The sequence below is a fragment of the Pseudophryne corroboree genome, chromosome 2 (genome assembly GCF_028390025.1).
Source record: "Pseudophryne corroboree isolate aPseCor3 chromosome 2, aPseCor3.hap2, whole genome shotgun sequence".
NCBI classification, from domain to species: Eukaryota; Metazoa; Chordata; class Amphibia; order Anura; family Myobatrachidae; genus Pseudophryne; species Pseudophryne corroboree.
This window is the reverse complement of record NC_086445.1, coordinates 928,543,621-928,560,071: the sequence shown is the minus strand read 5'-3', so window position 1 is coordinate 928,560,071 and position 16,451 is coordinate 928,543,621. Positions and strand designations below refer to the sequence as shown.

At 45.0% G+C, this 16,451-nt stretch overlaps 1 pseudogene; it reads right to left on the bottom strand.

The window, feature by feature from the left end:
* Positions 1-12,910: 12,910 nt before the first annotated feature.
* Positions 12,911-13,029, bottom strand: LOC135051527 (5S ribosomal RNA; annotated as a pseudogene).
* Positions 13,030-16,451: the final 3,422 nt, after the last annotated feature.

The window sequence follows — 16,451 nt, the reverse complement described above, 5'->3', positions numbered from 1 at the left end:
CTTGAGGGGGCTAAGTTTGTGGTCTCAATTCTCACCGACCATAAGAATTTGGCATATTTAGAGTCAGCGAAGCGTCTCAATGCCAGGCAGGCACGATGGGCTTTGTTTTTTGCTCGCTTTAATTTTTTGATAACATATCGCCCTGGGTCAAAAAACATCAAGGCTGATGCGCTCTCGCGGAGTTTTGCTCCAATCCAGGAGACCACCGAGGAGCCGTTGCCCATTGTGTCCCCATCATGTATTAAAGTGGGCATTACCCAGGACCTCTTGTCATTAGTCCTTAGAGCACAGGAGCAGGCTCCTCCAGACCTTCCGGTAGGTCTTTTGTTTGTGCCTCCTAGGTTAAGACAGCGAGTGTTCCTGGAATTCCATGCCAAGAAGTCGGCAGGTCACCCGGGTATTGCCAGAACTCGGGAGTTGCTATCTAGGGCGGTGTGGTGGCCCTCGGTGGCTAAGGATGTGGATCAGTGGGTTCGGGCATGTGACATCTGTGCCCGAAATAAGACTCCTAGAGGGGTTCCTGTTGGCCCATTACATCCACTCTCTATTCCATCTAAGCCATGGACCCACATTTCAATGGATTTTGTTGTGGACTTGCCCAAATCCTCTGGGATGACAGCCATCTGGGTTGTCGTTGACAGGTTTTCGAAGATGGCGCACTTCGTTCCACTGGTTGGGCTGCCATCGGCCAGACGCCTGTCTGAATTATTTATGCTGCATGTTGTGCGCCTCCACGGGTTGCCACTTGATGTGGTCTCTGACCGCGGATCCCAGTTTGTGGCCAAATTCTGGAGGGCATTTTGTTCCGATCTCCAGATTTCTGTCAGCTTGTCGTCAGGCTACCATCTGCAGTCTAATGGGCAGACTGAAAGGGTGAACCAGACCTTGGAGCAGTTCCTCAGGTGTTATGTCTCCAAGTGTCAGACTGACTGGGTTGCTCATCTGTCAATGGCGGAGTTTGCCTATAACAACGCGGCTCACTCTGCTACAGGGATCTCTCCCTTCCTTTGTGTGTATGGGCATCATCCTAAGGCCAATTCTTTTGACCCCCTGGACTCCACGCCTGGTGGTTCCTCTGTCGTTTCGGTCCTTAGAGGTATTTGGAGGAAAGTGAAGAAAGCCCTTGTGTCTGTGTCATTAGTGACCAAAAGGGTTTTTGATAAGCGGAAAAGACCCTGCAGCTTCAAATTAGGAGACTTCGTCTGGTTGTCTACCAAGAATTTGAAGTTGAAACAGCCATCTCATAAGTTAGGCCCCCGGTTCATCGGCCCTTATAAGATCACCAGGGTTATCAATCCGGTGGCATTTCAGTTAGATCTGCCCCGTTCTTTGGGTATCAATAAAACATTTCATTGTTCCCTTTTAAAACGGGCGATTAGTAATCCATCTTCCAGAGGAAGACCTTCCCCTCTTCTGATACGTGGCCAGAGGGAGTTTGTTGTTGAAAGGATTCTTGACTCCAAGATGGTTCGGGGTCGGCTGTCATTTTTGGTGCACTGGAAGGGGTATGGCCCGGAGGAGCGGTCGTGGGTGCGCAGTTGTGATCTTCATGCCCCCAGACTGATACGCTCTTTCTTCTCGCAGTTCCCCGATAAACCCGGTGGTAGGGGTTCTTTGACCCCTCGTCAGAGGGGGGGTACTGTTAGGGTCTCCTGCCCTGTGCTGCCACATCGTCATGGCAACCGGGAGACAAGTGCTAGCGGAGTAACCTGAGCGCAGCTGATACTCCGGTTCGGGTCTTTTGCTGTGCAGTGGTTACAGGCATGGGATCCGGTGCTGGTTTTTGTGCTCACAGTCTGTGAGGTCTGAGGGGGGCGTGGACAGCACCTGCTTTATAAGGCCTCTTCTCAGGTTAAGCAGATGCTGCTGAATCTTTGTTGGTTAGTCAGTTCCTGAAAGTTAGCCAGTACTGTGTAGCTTTGTATTTTGTTGTTGCTTACTGCAAATAGGCCTGGGCATTTGGTACTACACTCTGCCAATCCAGACCTAGCAGTAAGACTGGAGTCAGTCGTTTAGCCTGCTGAGGTTCTTTTGCTATTCTGTGAACCCAGCAGGTTTGTGGCTGTACTTTCAGACCTGCCTGCATAATCCTCTCTCACTGTGCAGGGCGTCCATGTGTCAGTTTAGTGGCAGTAAGCTGAACCTGGGCCCTGCAAGTGAGAATTAGGATTGTGGAGACTCTCCTTGTGTCTATTATTCCATCTCTGACCAAGGAGTTTACTGCCACACCCGTTGGTAACCCTTTAGGGTTTTGCTGTTGCCCTTAGCAACAGCATTTCGGGTTCTCTACGTATTAAAACACAACATCTTGCTTTTTCCATCTGAGCATTTCTAATACTAGGGAGACACCCAGTTTCTTAGCCTCTGGGCTTCTCTGTTCACTCTGTGTTGGTTTTGTTACCCTATCACCTTCTGTGTACGTTATGTCATATTTCCCAGTCTGTCTGTGAGTTCATTTGTTTTGCATCCCTCTCTGTTCAGACACCAGTACATTCCTGCAGGCACTGGTGTGTATAACAGTTCAAACACCAGTACATTCCTGCAGGCACTGGTGTGCATAACAAAAGGCCGTCCGTTGGCGGGATATGGGATGGTTCTGTTGGTATCGCCTTTCCGATATTCTTCCTCAAGCATGTGAGGCATGTCATTGCTCTCTTACCCGCATGAGAGGAAAATCCTGGCGCGCACCAGTAGGCTCTTACCAACTTGCACATACCTTCTTTGCCTAGATGAGTCAGACCATGTGCCGCCTCAGCTAAACTTGGAAGGTATGCTCTGGGTGCCACTGGCTTACCCTGTCCATCTGTCCAGAGTCCTGAGGACTCCTGGCCATATCCTTTTGACCTCCAGACTGCCTTTTCCTGTGGGGAACACAAATTTTGCATTTCACTCAATTTCTGTGTGTTGACGTTATTGAATACCATCAGTTGTGTGATGTCTGTCTGTATGGGGGTGCTGGCTGCTGATTTAGCAGCTTCGTCTGCCCGGCTGTTACCAAGTGACACTGGGTCTTGGCTGTACGTGTGGGCTTTACACTTGATAACAGCCACTCTGTCAGGTTCCTGTATCGCTGCTAGAAGTCTTTTGATTTGGGTAGCATGCGCCACGGGTGTGTCAGCTGCCGTCATGAAATTTCTGAGGCGCCATAGGGCCCCCGAAATCATGCACTACTCCAAAGGCATACCTAGAATCCGTGTAGATATTGGCTGACTTACCTTTAGCTAATTCACACGCTCTGGTTAGGGCGACCAGCTCAGCAACTTGTGCTGAGTGTGGTGGGCCCAGGGGTTCCGCTTCTATGGTACCTTTGTCATCTACGACTGCGTATCCAGTACACAAGTCTCCCGAGTCCGCCTGTCTGTGGCAACTACCGTCAGTGTAAAAGGTAAAATCTACACCTTCCAGTGGGTTGTCACTGATGTCGGGCCTTGCAGTGAAATTTTGGGTCAAATATTCCATACAATCATGTGTGTCAGTGCCTGTACTAAATCCTCCTTCACCATCACTCTCATCCCCCACCCTTTGTGCCTGTCCAGGCACACCTGGGAGATACGTTGCAGGATTTAGTGCGTTGCATCTCCTTATGGTGATGTTTACAGGGGCCATTAGTGCTAATTCCCACCTTGTAAACCGTGCTGATGAGACGTGTCTGGTTTGGGCAGAATTCAGTAAGGCTGACACTGCATGAGGTGTATGGATGGTCAGGTTGTGTCCTAACACTACATCTTCGCTTTTACTCACTAGCAATGCTATCGCTGCAACACTTCGCAAGCATGTGGGGAGAGATCGTGCTACGGTGTCTAGCTGAGCGCTGTAATAGGCTACCGGCCTGCTGGCATCACCATGTTTCTGGGTTAAAACACCTGCCGCACACCCAGCACTCTCCGTACCGTACAATTCAAAGGGTTTCCCATAATCTGGCATACCTAATGCTGGTGCCTGCGATAGGCACTGTTTGAGTCTCTCATGTGTGCAATATCCGATCTGGTTTGTTTGACGAGACCATCTCTTGTAAAGGTAAGGCTAGTATGGAAAACCCTGGGATCCAGTTTCGGCAGTACCCACACATTCCTAGGAAAGTGCGGATCTGTTGCTGGGTTTGTGGCAGAGTCATGTCGCGAATCGCCTGTATTCTATCAGCGGTGAGGTGTCTCAGTCCCTGTGTCAAGCAATGTCCCAAATATTTTACCTTGGTCTGGCATAACTGCAACTTATCCTTTGAAACCTTGTGTCCCGTATTAGAAAGATTAAACAAAAGCTGTTTTGTGTCTCTCAAGGACGATTCGAGTGAATCAGAACACAGCAGTAAGTCATCTACATACTGTATTAATACTGATCCGCTCTCAGGTTGAAAGGACTGTAAACAATCATGCAAAGCCTGTGAGAAAATACTTGGGTTGTCAATGAAACCTTGTGGTAAGCGAGTCCAGGTGTACTGTACTCCTCTGTATGTAAATGCAAACAAGTATTGGCTGTCAGGGTGCAGAGGGACCGAAAAGAAAGCGGAGCAGAGGTCAATAACAGTGAAAAATTTCGCTGTGGGAGGGATTTGCATAAGGATGACAGCTGGATTTGGCACTACGGGGAATTGGCTCTCAACTATTTTGTTGATCCCCCTTAGATCCTGCACTAGCCTGTTACCCCTCCCCCCACTCTTTTTCACAGGGAAGATGGGATTATTGGCAGTGCTGGACGTCCTAACCAGAATGCCCTGTTGTAGCAAGCGCTCTATTACTGGGTAAACTCCTAACTCCACCTCTGGCTTCAGAGGATACTGTGGGATTTTTGGAGCTATCCTACCATATTTTACTTGAACTACTACAAGAGCTACATTTGCCATCAATCCAGTGTCTTGTCCATCCTTGGTCCAAAGTGACTCCGGTATCTGGGAGATCATTTCCTCTACCTTGGATGGACACCTGTCTGTAACAGCAGTGTGTGACATTAACCTTTGAGGGAAGTCTAGCATATCCTGCACTTCCTGAGCGTGATTCTCTGGTATATCTAAGAAAACACCTCCAGGAGTACAATATATGACACACCCCATCTTACACAGTAAATCTCTCCCAAGTAGATTAGTCGGAGCCGATGCAGCTAGCAAAAAGGAGTGCTTGGTCTGCAAAGGCCCTATCGTAATCTCTGCTGGTTTACTTAAGGGGTAGTGTTGTACTACTCCTGTTACTCCCATTGCTGGAATTGTTTTACCCGTGGTCTTCATACCCACCGGTGAATTTAACACTGACTTGGCCGCCCCCGTAACTACAAGGAAAGGTAGTGATCTACCAGCTACATCAATTGTGACCTCAGGTTCACTTCCAAGGCTCGCAATTAATTTCACTGGCTGCAGACTACAGGTGTGGCCTGACCCCTATTGTAAGTTATGGCCCTCCCGCAGCGCGTTGGCAGCTACAATATGTGAGGGGGGTAACAGAGAATTTTCAGAGACCTGCCAGTCTCTCTTTGGTGGGTTCCTCTTTGTTTCCCCAAAACAACCTCTTTGGTGGGTACCCACCTCTTTGGTGGGTACCTCTTTGTTTCCCCAAAACATGTTTGGCTCATAACTCCTCCTCTGCGGTCCCTGATCCCATTTGCGTGCGCCATACCGTGTGTCATGTTCTGGTCTAGGGGGTCGATATACCTTATGTGGGTCTCTATAGGTGCCATTCCGTGAGTAATGTCCTTCTCTCTGACAGTTATAACATTTTACCACATACGACTTACCGTCAGGGGTCTGGGGCTTAGGCTGAGGTGGCCTTGTTGTAAGGGCCTGTATACTTACTGCCATCAGCTTATCGCCCTGTGACTCCCTGTGTCTAACGATGTTCCGATCATGCCCGACAGCGGACTCTCTTAGTGCAGCCACCGAGATACCTCTCCAGTTAGGTTGGGTGGTCTGTACCCTTGTTCTCAACACTTCCTTTAAACCGTCCATTAATACGGACACCACTACTTCCCTATGATGCACACTTTCCTCAATGTCTACAACTCCAGTGTATCTAGCCATTTCCTCTAATGCTCGATGGAAATAGTCAGAAGCAGTTTCACCTTCTTTTTGTCTAATGGAGAAAATTTTGTTCCACTTGACAACAGTTGGGAAATATACTCCTAACTGCAGATTGATCTGTTTAACATTTTCCTGATTGTATTCATCAGTGAGAGGTACCTCTTCATCTAACTTACAATCAGTAATGAATTTCACAGGGTCAATAGTAGAGGGCAAACATGCCCGCAGCACTGTCCGCCAATCATTGTTAGTGGGTTTGGCGGCGTTACCTAGTTCTTTAATGAACCTTTGACATGCGGCTAATTGTCCTTAATTCTGTCCGGGACCAGGGGCAATGCATTGCAATGTTCCTGACGGGAGTGACTCCCTGTGCGTCAGTCTTTCCATTTGGGACTGCAATCACCCTTACAGGATTAAGTTCAATCACATCACTCTGGGTTGATTCTACAATGTGAGGTGTAATTGTTTCTGCATAATGTACAGTACCGTACTTACCCGTGGACACGACCTCACCTATCCCTCCGCTAGGGGCCTTCGCTGCTACTCTTACTGGTTGGGCCGTGCCCACTGTAGTCTCTTGTATGGTGGCTGCTAAAGAGAGTGCCGATATCGTAGTGGGCTCATCTTCCTGGTCGCCGTCCTGAGGGAAGTTTAAGATGGGATACAACTTGCACGGGTTAGCATTAGCATCAATACACTTATCTACTTTACTCTTATCACCATTAATACATTTATTAAGTGCACTTTTATCGTATACCAGTATGCCATTCTCTGTATCCATTTTCTCTCCTGTTATGTATGGTGGTGGTGGTGGTGCTGTTGCTATCAGTTTCCTGCTAGGGTTGGAACCAGCTGCTTGAGCTAATCCCCTTTGTATCTCACCCTCCTGTTGCCATAACTGTAAATAATCATAATGTCTAATCCGTTGCTTTCCGGATTTTATCAGACATATCCTTCTCCTTAGATTTTGCAACACCTCAGGATTAAAACTGCCTACCCTAGGGAACTGTTCCCTATCGTCCACATCATACGTTCCCACTCATTGTATAAGACCTCTGTGTGTGATCCATATTTCTCACACATTATGTACCTCGCCGACCCTTTGGGCCAACAAATATCAACGTGAACCCTTGTTGATCGTCCCTTACTTGAGCAACTGGCCCCCATTCTTTGCAGGTATTGCCTTCTCAGCTAATCCTTACAAAAACCAAATTACTCAGTGGTAAGGCGACGGTGAAAGTTCTCCGAGCGCTTTCACCCACTCACGCCCCTATTGGCTAATACACCAAACACTGTGCCCAGTGCCGGTCGTACCCAACCTCGGGCTCCTGTGTAACCTCTATTTACTGAGAGAGCGTGTGGGAGTATGCTACCCCTCCCAGTAAATATCAGTTGTTGGAGATTTCCTGAGTGAACAGCGAAACTCCCTTAAAATAAAAAAAACCTACACAAATCACGTCACGTGTACAATTAGCGTCTATGATCCCGCAGAAAATTTAGTGGGTATCAAGGTGAACTAACTAATGCACACAGTAACGTGCGGTACAGTCGCACTGCGTATAAGTAACTATTACTTATCCGCCGAATGACCAGCGGAATCGATTGTTTAGGCTGCGAAACCTCAGCCGGAGCGTATTCTCAAAACGTGCCTATATGGGTACTGCGCCAACCCCCGGGGCTGCGCTCACTACCGTTGACCTTTCTCAGGCCAGGGTTTTCAGAATTTCGCTAGGCCTGGTAAGCCGATTTCTGACTTCGCCGGCCTTTTGGTCTGCTGTAATACTAATTGCTCCTTTATACCTTATACAATGTTAACGTGAGGAAGCCACTCCCACGCCACCAAGTGTCCACTCACCTGATGTGGTCTCCGACGGGATCCCGATTTCTGGGTTCACAAAACCTTTATTTGCACACTCACTCTTGCTCACTCATATACACTTTGATTTTTCTGTACAGAAAATTACTTTCATTCAGGTGAAACAGGCTAATCCCAGAGGTAATGCAATAAGAGAAGGATCTTTTAAACTAAAATTTTGGAAACTGAACAAATTTGTGCTATTATCGCGTGGCTACAGTATCACCTAAACTAAAACAATGCTATCGTGTGATTTGTATTTAGTGGGCGTATCTGTACGCACGTTGCGTAAACACGCCACGTGTGTAGGCCTTTGCGTTGTGTACGCAGTCTCGCACGCGGTCCGAGACACGTGTCCCGAGGCCGGATACGTCCGCAGTAACACAAATAACACGCTTCTATAAATGTAAACGATATTTAACTATAATCGCTTACCAAGCACCACACAGTATCTCCTGTATAAACCTTTATAACTGGGCCAGGCTGCATGTGTGTTTTACAATTACTTCCTTAAATGTTACTCTTTACTTTTAACTAAATAGCAACAAATTTCCCAGCACGTGATCAATGCTAATTGCAAACAAAAGGGTAGATATGCGAAAATACAAATTAAATACCGGTGTGTGCGTGTGTTACGTGTGTTGCGTGCGCAGTCGGCACCAAACAGAAATTTAACAGATTAAAAAAACCAATAGCTTTACGTTCTTACCTTTCGGATCCCACCAGCATCCCTTCAAACCAAGCGGAGCAGACGCTTATCTAATCAGCACTACTGTATCCCCGACCACCAAACGGCTAACAGGGGATACTACCTTCCCGCCCTTTGCTGATAGATAAAAGTCTGCCTTGTCCTGCTAGGCTGCGGATATGAGGAGAACCGGACGATCCCCCCAATTGATAATGTCAAATATTACCTTTAAACATAAAGCTATATACTAATACCGTGGAGCCGCTATGGCCGCTAGACCACGTGCACGTGCTACGCACTTTGTACGCTATTTGCGTACAGAGTCCCGCACGTGGTACGCACTTGGCGTACACACGCTGCGCTGAGTGTACGGAAAACACACAGCGGGCGCACACACAGTCTATAACCTTTAAACCTTGATAATAAAATACAGTAAGAATATGCTTATACTCTAAACCTCAGTAGTCAAATACTGCAATGATGTAACGCTTAAAACCTTTAACAATGTGTATGCTGTTTGAGCGATTAAGACGCTAAGAGAGCCCTTTGCAGGAAAGTGAATACACAAGACCGAGTTTGGATTTAAAACCACAGCAGCTCTAACACCGCCGTGGATTGTTTAGAGAAAAAGGGGAAAAACAATACAAGTTATACACTACAAGCTAACATAGAAATCTAACATAATAACAGAGACTAATATGAACAATGGCGAACAATGGCAAACAAGAGCGAAAAAATAGCTAACAAGGGCGAACAAAATGGCTACACAAAGGCGAACAAATGGCTACAGAGAATTATACATATGTGGGGAATCTTTCGCAAGCGCGACCTGGAATCCAGTCCTCAGCTGTTCAGGAAGAAAGCCTTCAGAGACAGTGAGTCTGGCCAGGCAATGGTGGTCTATATATACACAACACACATTCACAATACAATGGTCCCTGTAATCTCTTTGTTCATTGGACACAGGGATGTGTCTCTACATTACAGCAAAGGTCCTAGGTGGATTTGAACAGGTGGGCTGTGTCTTTCCCCAACTGCTCAGGTGGGAGGTATCCTCAGGATTCCCGCCGCATGTGTAATTTACAGCAAATACAGTTAATGTTCATAAACTACTTTTGTACATAACTATACGCAGGAGCGAGCGATCCTTTCCCAACTAACATCGGAATGTTACCCTTAAAATACCCTACAGCTGGATACTAGACACCACCTTTCAACCTTTATCTGACCCTTCCTATCATGCAAAGAGGAATCTCTCTGTCCAGGAACAGTTTAAACTAATCATACTCGCTGACATGGTCTAGGGGAATATTAACTACAAAAAGCACTTTATGGGTTAAATATGCTATGATCGAGTCGCACGCTACATGCTCACAACCTCTACCGTAAATGCGCATACCACGCGCCAGGCGCACGGCCGTGAAAGCTCCGTTACGCAAAGTGCGAATATGCGCACGCATGGCAGAGCGAGTGCACGCGCAGCGGGCATGTGCATTAGGGGTTAGTACAAGGCATATGCATCATGATATTTTTCGACTTTGACAGTCTAGAGTTTATTTTTGTTGAGAGACAATAAATCTACAAGTATCATTTTGGAGTGTTTGTAGAACACAGAGTACCGGGAGGAAGCCCACACAAGCACAGGGAGATATACAAACTCCACACAGTTAGGGCCTTGGTGAGAATCAAAACCAGGGGGACGATTCAGACCTGATCGCTAGGCTACATTTTCTCACAGCCTGCAATCAGATCTGAACTGCACATGCATGTTCACCACAATGCGCAGGCGCGACGGTCTGCAGCAACGGGGATCGCCGCTCAGCGATGGGATGGTGTAAAAATTCCAAAAGCAACGGCGATTGCAAGGAGATTGACAGGAAGAGGGCGTTTGTGGGTGGCAACTGACCATTTTAAAGGAGTGTCCGGGAAAACACAGGAGGGACCAGGCGTTTGGAGGGATGGATTCTGATGTCAGCTCCGGCCCCGATCATCACAGCGGCTAAGTAAGGCCTGGGCTGAGCAGAAACTGCACAAACTTGTGTTTGTTCAGTCCTGCTACACATGCGATCGCACACCTGCACACACACCATACCCTCCCCCTGCAGGTGGTGACTACCTGATTGCAGGGATGCAAAAAACGCACCCTAGCGATCAGGTCTGAATTACCCCCCAAGACCTCAGTGCTGTGAGGCAGTAATGTTAACCATTACACCAACTGTGCTGCCCACCCTTATGGTGCTGTGGACCCTGGCTGGGTCTTCCTTGTACCTCAGCTCTGCTTCACTACAGTGCAGCTGCAGGCTCGGTGTATTGGCAAACTGGCTGTGGTGTGCAGAGTATAAGGGGAGCCAGGTAGACAAAGTGAAGGACGGAGGTGGGTTAATGAGACCGTACCTGTCATATATTGCCCCCATGATAGAAATGCCAATGGCCGTGTTCATGAAACGCTAAAGTCACTAAGATGCATATGGTCAGGATTAGCGGTCAGGGTTAGTTGCTGACATTCTGTGGAAATAGAAATACAGTAGTAGTGTTCCGCATAGTTCCTACTCTTACACTCTGACATATCCGTAACGCATCAAGAACTGATATCAACCCTTGTGTGGAGGCAACTTGGTCTCAGCATCTATTCATTGCATGAATGCAGATGTTGTCACAGACTTATATAACTGAAGGGTTGCTGTCTGGGTGACGCTAGTTTCTAACCTGTTTATGCCTTAGGTTTTGGGATATTCCCAGGAAGTATGAAAAGGTGCTGATCACACCCATCTGCGGGTCAGTAGGGAGCTCAGACAGCTCTGTGAGGAGCTGATTAGAGGGTAGTGAGCAAAAGCCATACCTGCCGAGATTGCAAGCAATGTACAGATCCCGTAAATGTGGATTCAAGTAACAAGGATAGTAAAGTAACCAGAGGACCACTGTCAGGACGGAACATGGCAGAATGTGTGAATCTACAATCACTGATGTTTAATACATACAGTATGTCAAGGGGAGGAAAATAGATAGAAATTGTAAATGAGATAGAAAACTCCCATTTTCAGTGGATCCTGATACATTCTCATACATCCAGCCTCATTCTAATGTAAGGTACACACTGCATGATTTGCTCCTAGTCGTTAGCAACATTTTCAAAATTGAGTTGCATGTACAGAGGACGGAGGATGATGCTAACGACCCGCATGACTGCAGGGGTCTATCTAGGGGTCCGGGCGCCCCTGTCAAAGTATGGGACTGGCGCCACCCATATATGAAATAGGGAAGGTGCATGCGCAAAAAAGGGACATGATCTTGTGGGAAAGAGGCATGACCATACAATAGTTCCCCAATTCAAATTATGCTACACAGTAGTAACCCTTATATACATTATGCCCAAACAGTAGCAGTTCCCTTTACACATTAAGCCCACACAGTAATTCTTATAACACTGAGGAGACATCAGCAGTGCCTGGCTTGGCTGAGGAGGCAATGTCACCCAAGGCCTGGTAGTTAAATCAAATAGTAGGGCAAAGAAGTGCAGTACAGCGCACTACCCAGTGGTGCAAGTAGAAAAAAAATCTTAGTGGTACTGTATGCACGGTCCAAAGGCACAAAAAAATGGGTGTAGCCACATGTCACATGGGACATGACCAATGAAAATGGGGTGTGATACACAAATACCCCTACAGTGCCAGATACATACTTGTCCCCACGTTGCGAGATACACATATGCCCCTACAGTGCCAGATATGCCTCCACAGTGTTAGATACAAATATGACTCCACATGAAGGGAGGGAATACCGCACAGGAAATATTAAATATAGAAAATTGATTTTCTGAAACCAAAATCAGATAATTGCAAGAAAACGCTGTTTTCAAATTCTGATATTGTTTGGTGGTGCACCCTGGGTCAGTATGAGAACATAAACAATAGGGAGAGAAGAAGACTCTTTTGTGGGCGCACTCTTTACTTTACATGAATATAGAAAATAGTCAAAATAGATAAAAAATACAAGTTTTAATAATTCAAGAAAGTTGGTGGTTCATAAAGAAGATAATGGTGGTCAAATAATTAACAAAATATTAAAAATAGCACTATGTGCTGATATGCAATGAGAACTGGGTTTCGGCTGACGGAAGGAAATTCTAGACGTTATGTATTTAATGGTACGTTCTATTAGTAAGCCAATCACTGTTATACATTCCCCTGTCAAGATATATAAGTAATACAGTCTGGATACTGGTGGTACTTATGAGTAATATAAATGTCTCTCTCTTGTCTCCTGCCAAAGAAGAGAGGGGGGCGGGGGGGAGAAGAGGGGTGGAAGTTGAAGAGCAGTGTGAATCTTCTGTCAGTGTTAGACACTGTATAGGCTCAATCAATGAGCTCTACTGCACTGAGTATTCCTCAATGGTCACCCACTTGAGTACTGACCCAGCCCAACACTGATTAGCTTCCGAGATCGGACGGCTTCGGGCGTTTCCAGTGTGGTATGATAGTAGAGGAAATGACCAATATTTCGAAGCTCAGGAATCACTGATGAGAGTTCACGAATTTCCAAAGTTATTCAGGACAGATACCAGGAATAGAGGAAACCAGATGGATCTGCTGCCAATGTTAGACAGGGACGTGACCCTGAATCACTGGTGAGAGTCCACGAAAAAGAAAGAAAGGAAGGAAATAAGTAGACAGTGATAAAGTCTGATAGGCTAGTGATAATTAAATCCCAAATATTCTAATTATGGCAATAGTAGAATGAGCTATAACATTTATTCTATAATTGGCTGGAATTGCCTGGATACAGGATGCCTGAGATAATAAAGCAGAGACAAAGAAGAAAAAATGACAGAGTAACTGCTATGAAAAAGTATCCACTATAAATTATTGGTACTTTAAAGAGACATAGATAAATAGCAGTGAGATTGTAGCTGAATTGCAACTAGAAAGAATAACAGTGTAACTGTTACAGAAGTATCCACTGCAGGTTGTTAGTACTCCAAAGAGATATACATAAATAGCAGTGAGGTTGTAACTAAGTTGCAGTGGTGTGTCCAGACTAGAGAAGATCTATAAAGGTTTTAGATTAAATCACTGCCAATATCATCATACATGTACACGAAGTAATGGTAATGAAACATTATAATAAAGTTTATAAGTATTGCTGATATTGATGTAGCTGATGAGGCAGGAAAGAACCTATTAGCACGAAGTCTGTCAGGTTAATCTTGCAAAGAAATATAATGCAAGAGTGATAGTAATAAGTGCTCACAAGGGCAAATGAAAACACATATTCAGCCAATGCAGGCCTGCAACTCCCGATATACACTATACAGCCAAATTGATGTAGACAGGTAAAAAAAGAGAGTTGATATTACCCGCGCCAAGTGTAGGGGTAGATTATCCCCTTCTATAATATTGTAAACCGTCTCCTCTCATAAAGGTGCTGTCAGCCTGGTAAAGCCCTGGACATCTCGAATGATGGGGGAGTTCAGGAGCCGCCGGTCTGATGGTGCCCTGGCTGATGCAAGCAGCCGTCAGCCGTCAGCTGCTTCAGTCAGTTCTGATATGTGAGAGTCAGGAGAGACGGAGGACACAGGCAGATGCCAGAGAACGTCCGTGGTTCCGGTCAGCCAAAAAGACGAAGGTGATGTCGGAAGACGCGTTTCACCCGTCCGCCGGGCTTGATCACTTCCTGTTGTGGTCTTGATCCCAGCAGGTTTTTAAGGGGAGGTTAAATCTGTATCTTCCAATCAAAAAGGGGAGGTGTGTGTGTCCTTTGATTACCAGCTGAGGTCTTACGGCTTGGATACTCCGGGTAAATTTACACTGAATCACTTGTTGATTAACAGGAGAAGCCGTTATTCATGTGGAAAATAAAATAAAGAAAAAAAGAGTTTTAAAACACAACCAAAGTAAAGTTCTTATTTACTCATTGGATAATGAATCATATACAACATGATGCAGAGCTGAGTTTAGATGTTGGTGAATGCAGGTGATTAGTCTAACATTGCAAACCTAATGAAAAAATAAAAAAATAATAAAAGTAGCGTGATTAGACGATATAAATAATGCTGCTTGCTGAAGTGATAGACCTTTAGACCGATGATTGCGGGCCGTCTCTATTGTATGCCTGGCTTATTGGTTTTTGACAGTTTGCAGTCCGAGGCCTGGACGAAGATAACTTGCTAATAGGACTAGTGGTAATTAGATCTGAGCCGCTATTGATAATCACACAGTATTGTCTAAACACGATAAGCTAATAAAATAGGTAATTGTTTAATTAATTCAATAGTCAATAACTACATAGAGCATGCATATGATATTTTAAGGTTCACTTATGGGTCAAAGATGTTGGTCACTGTTGCTACACAATCTACGGTCCTAAGTCCGAGCAAAGAAAGCTAAATAGCCATTCATTAGTAATGATTAGATATGAGTTGCTATAGGTGATCAAGCAATGTTGTGTATATATATTTTTTAGATTGATTAACTAGTAATTAAATAGATGCTGATTGTATAGAGCGTGTATAGGATATTGTAAGGTGCCTCTAAGGGTCAAATATAATGGTCACTGTTGCCGCACGGTCAGCGGTCCTATATCAGAACAAAAGAGCTCACTGATAGGGCTGATGAATAGCCTTGCATTGGAAATGATTCGATCTAAGTCGCTTATTAGTGATCATCCAGTATCGTGTGTAAACAGTAAATTGTTAAGGTAGTGATGTAGAGGCTGAGTGCATGGAACGTGTCTACTGTTTTATACGGTTCACCTATGGGTCAGAGATCCTGAATGCTATTGCCGCACAGTCCGCGGTACTAAATCCGGGCAAAAAAAGAAAGAGAAAAGGGGCTCCCTAATAGAGCTGATAAGTAACCATGATTCAATAAGAGTCACTGATAGTGACCCAGCAGTATTGTGTATGTAAATTAAAGAAGTATTAAGGTAGACACGAGTTACACGGAGCGTGCATGCGATATTTAGGGATCTCCCTATGGGTCCCAGATACTGGTCACTGTTGCCGCATATTAATCCATTATATAATGAAATTTGTATTTATAATAACTAATTAAATTGACATGGCAAGGCACTGGTCACTGCCCATGGCTAGGTGTAATTGTTAGAGCTCTAATTCTCCCCATAAGGGGTTAAATGTGTTGACTGTTGGTGTATTACTTTATAATTCTGGTGATTATGGAGAATTGATATAAAAACCTAAGGAAGGGGTTTGTGCTGAGAGATATAGCAGAAAAGGGTGTGCTTAACTAGATTGATTAGTGTTTAAATCATATGCAAACAGACAGGTATGTGTGGCTAAGTGAGGCCCGAGGGATGTTTATGATAATAATAATATTGGATCTGTTAGTGAGTAAAATAGGAAAATTGAGGGTGAGTGTGCTGGTGATAGAGTGAGCATCTGTGAAACAGGATAAAGGGGGAAGGTATGAGTTAGGAGTGAGTGCTGGAAAAATATGAGGGGTGGACTAGTAAGGTGTGGAGTAGTGATGGAGTTATGTGTGAAGGATAACGTACAGACTAATGCTGGGAGTGTAATCTAAAATTAGAGAAGAGGTTATGTATATATATATATATATATATATATATATACACACACATATATGTATATACATATATATATATAAAACACAAGTATATATGTGAGTGAATAAATACCAAAATGTGAGTGAAGATGTTGTGATGCTATTGTCAAGTGGTCTAGTGGGTGTGGAATATAAGAAATCGTCGAACTGTGTACAATTATGCTGAGGGTGTGGACATTAGATTAGCGAGTATATCCAAATTGTTTAAGTTGATATTAGTGTCATATAAATACGCTATAGTTGATATACTCATTTAGACCTGCTGGTTTTAGTCTCCCCAACTTGAAAGTCCATTCGCTTTCTTTTTTGATCAATTCTTTACTTAGG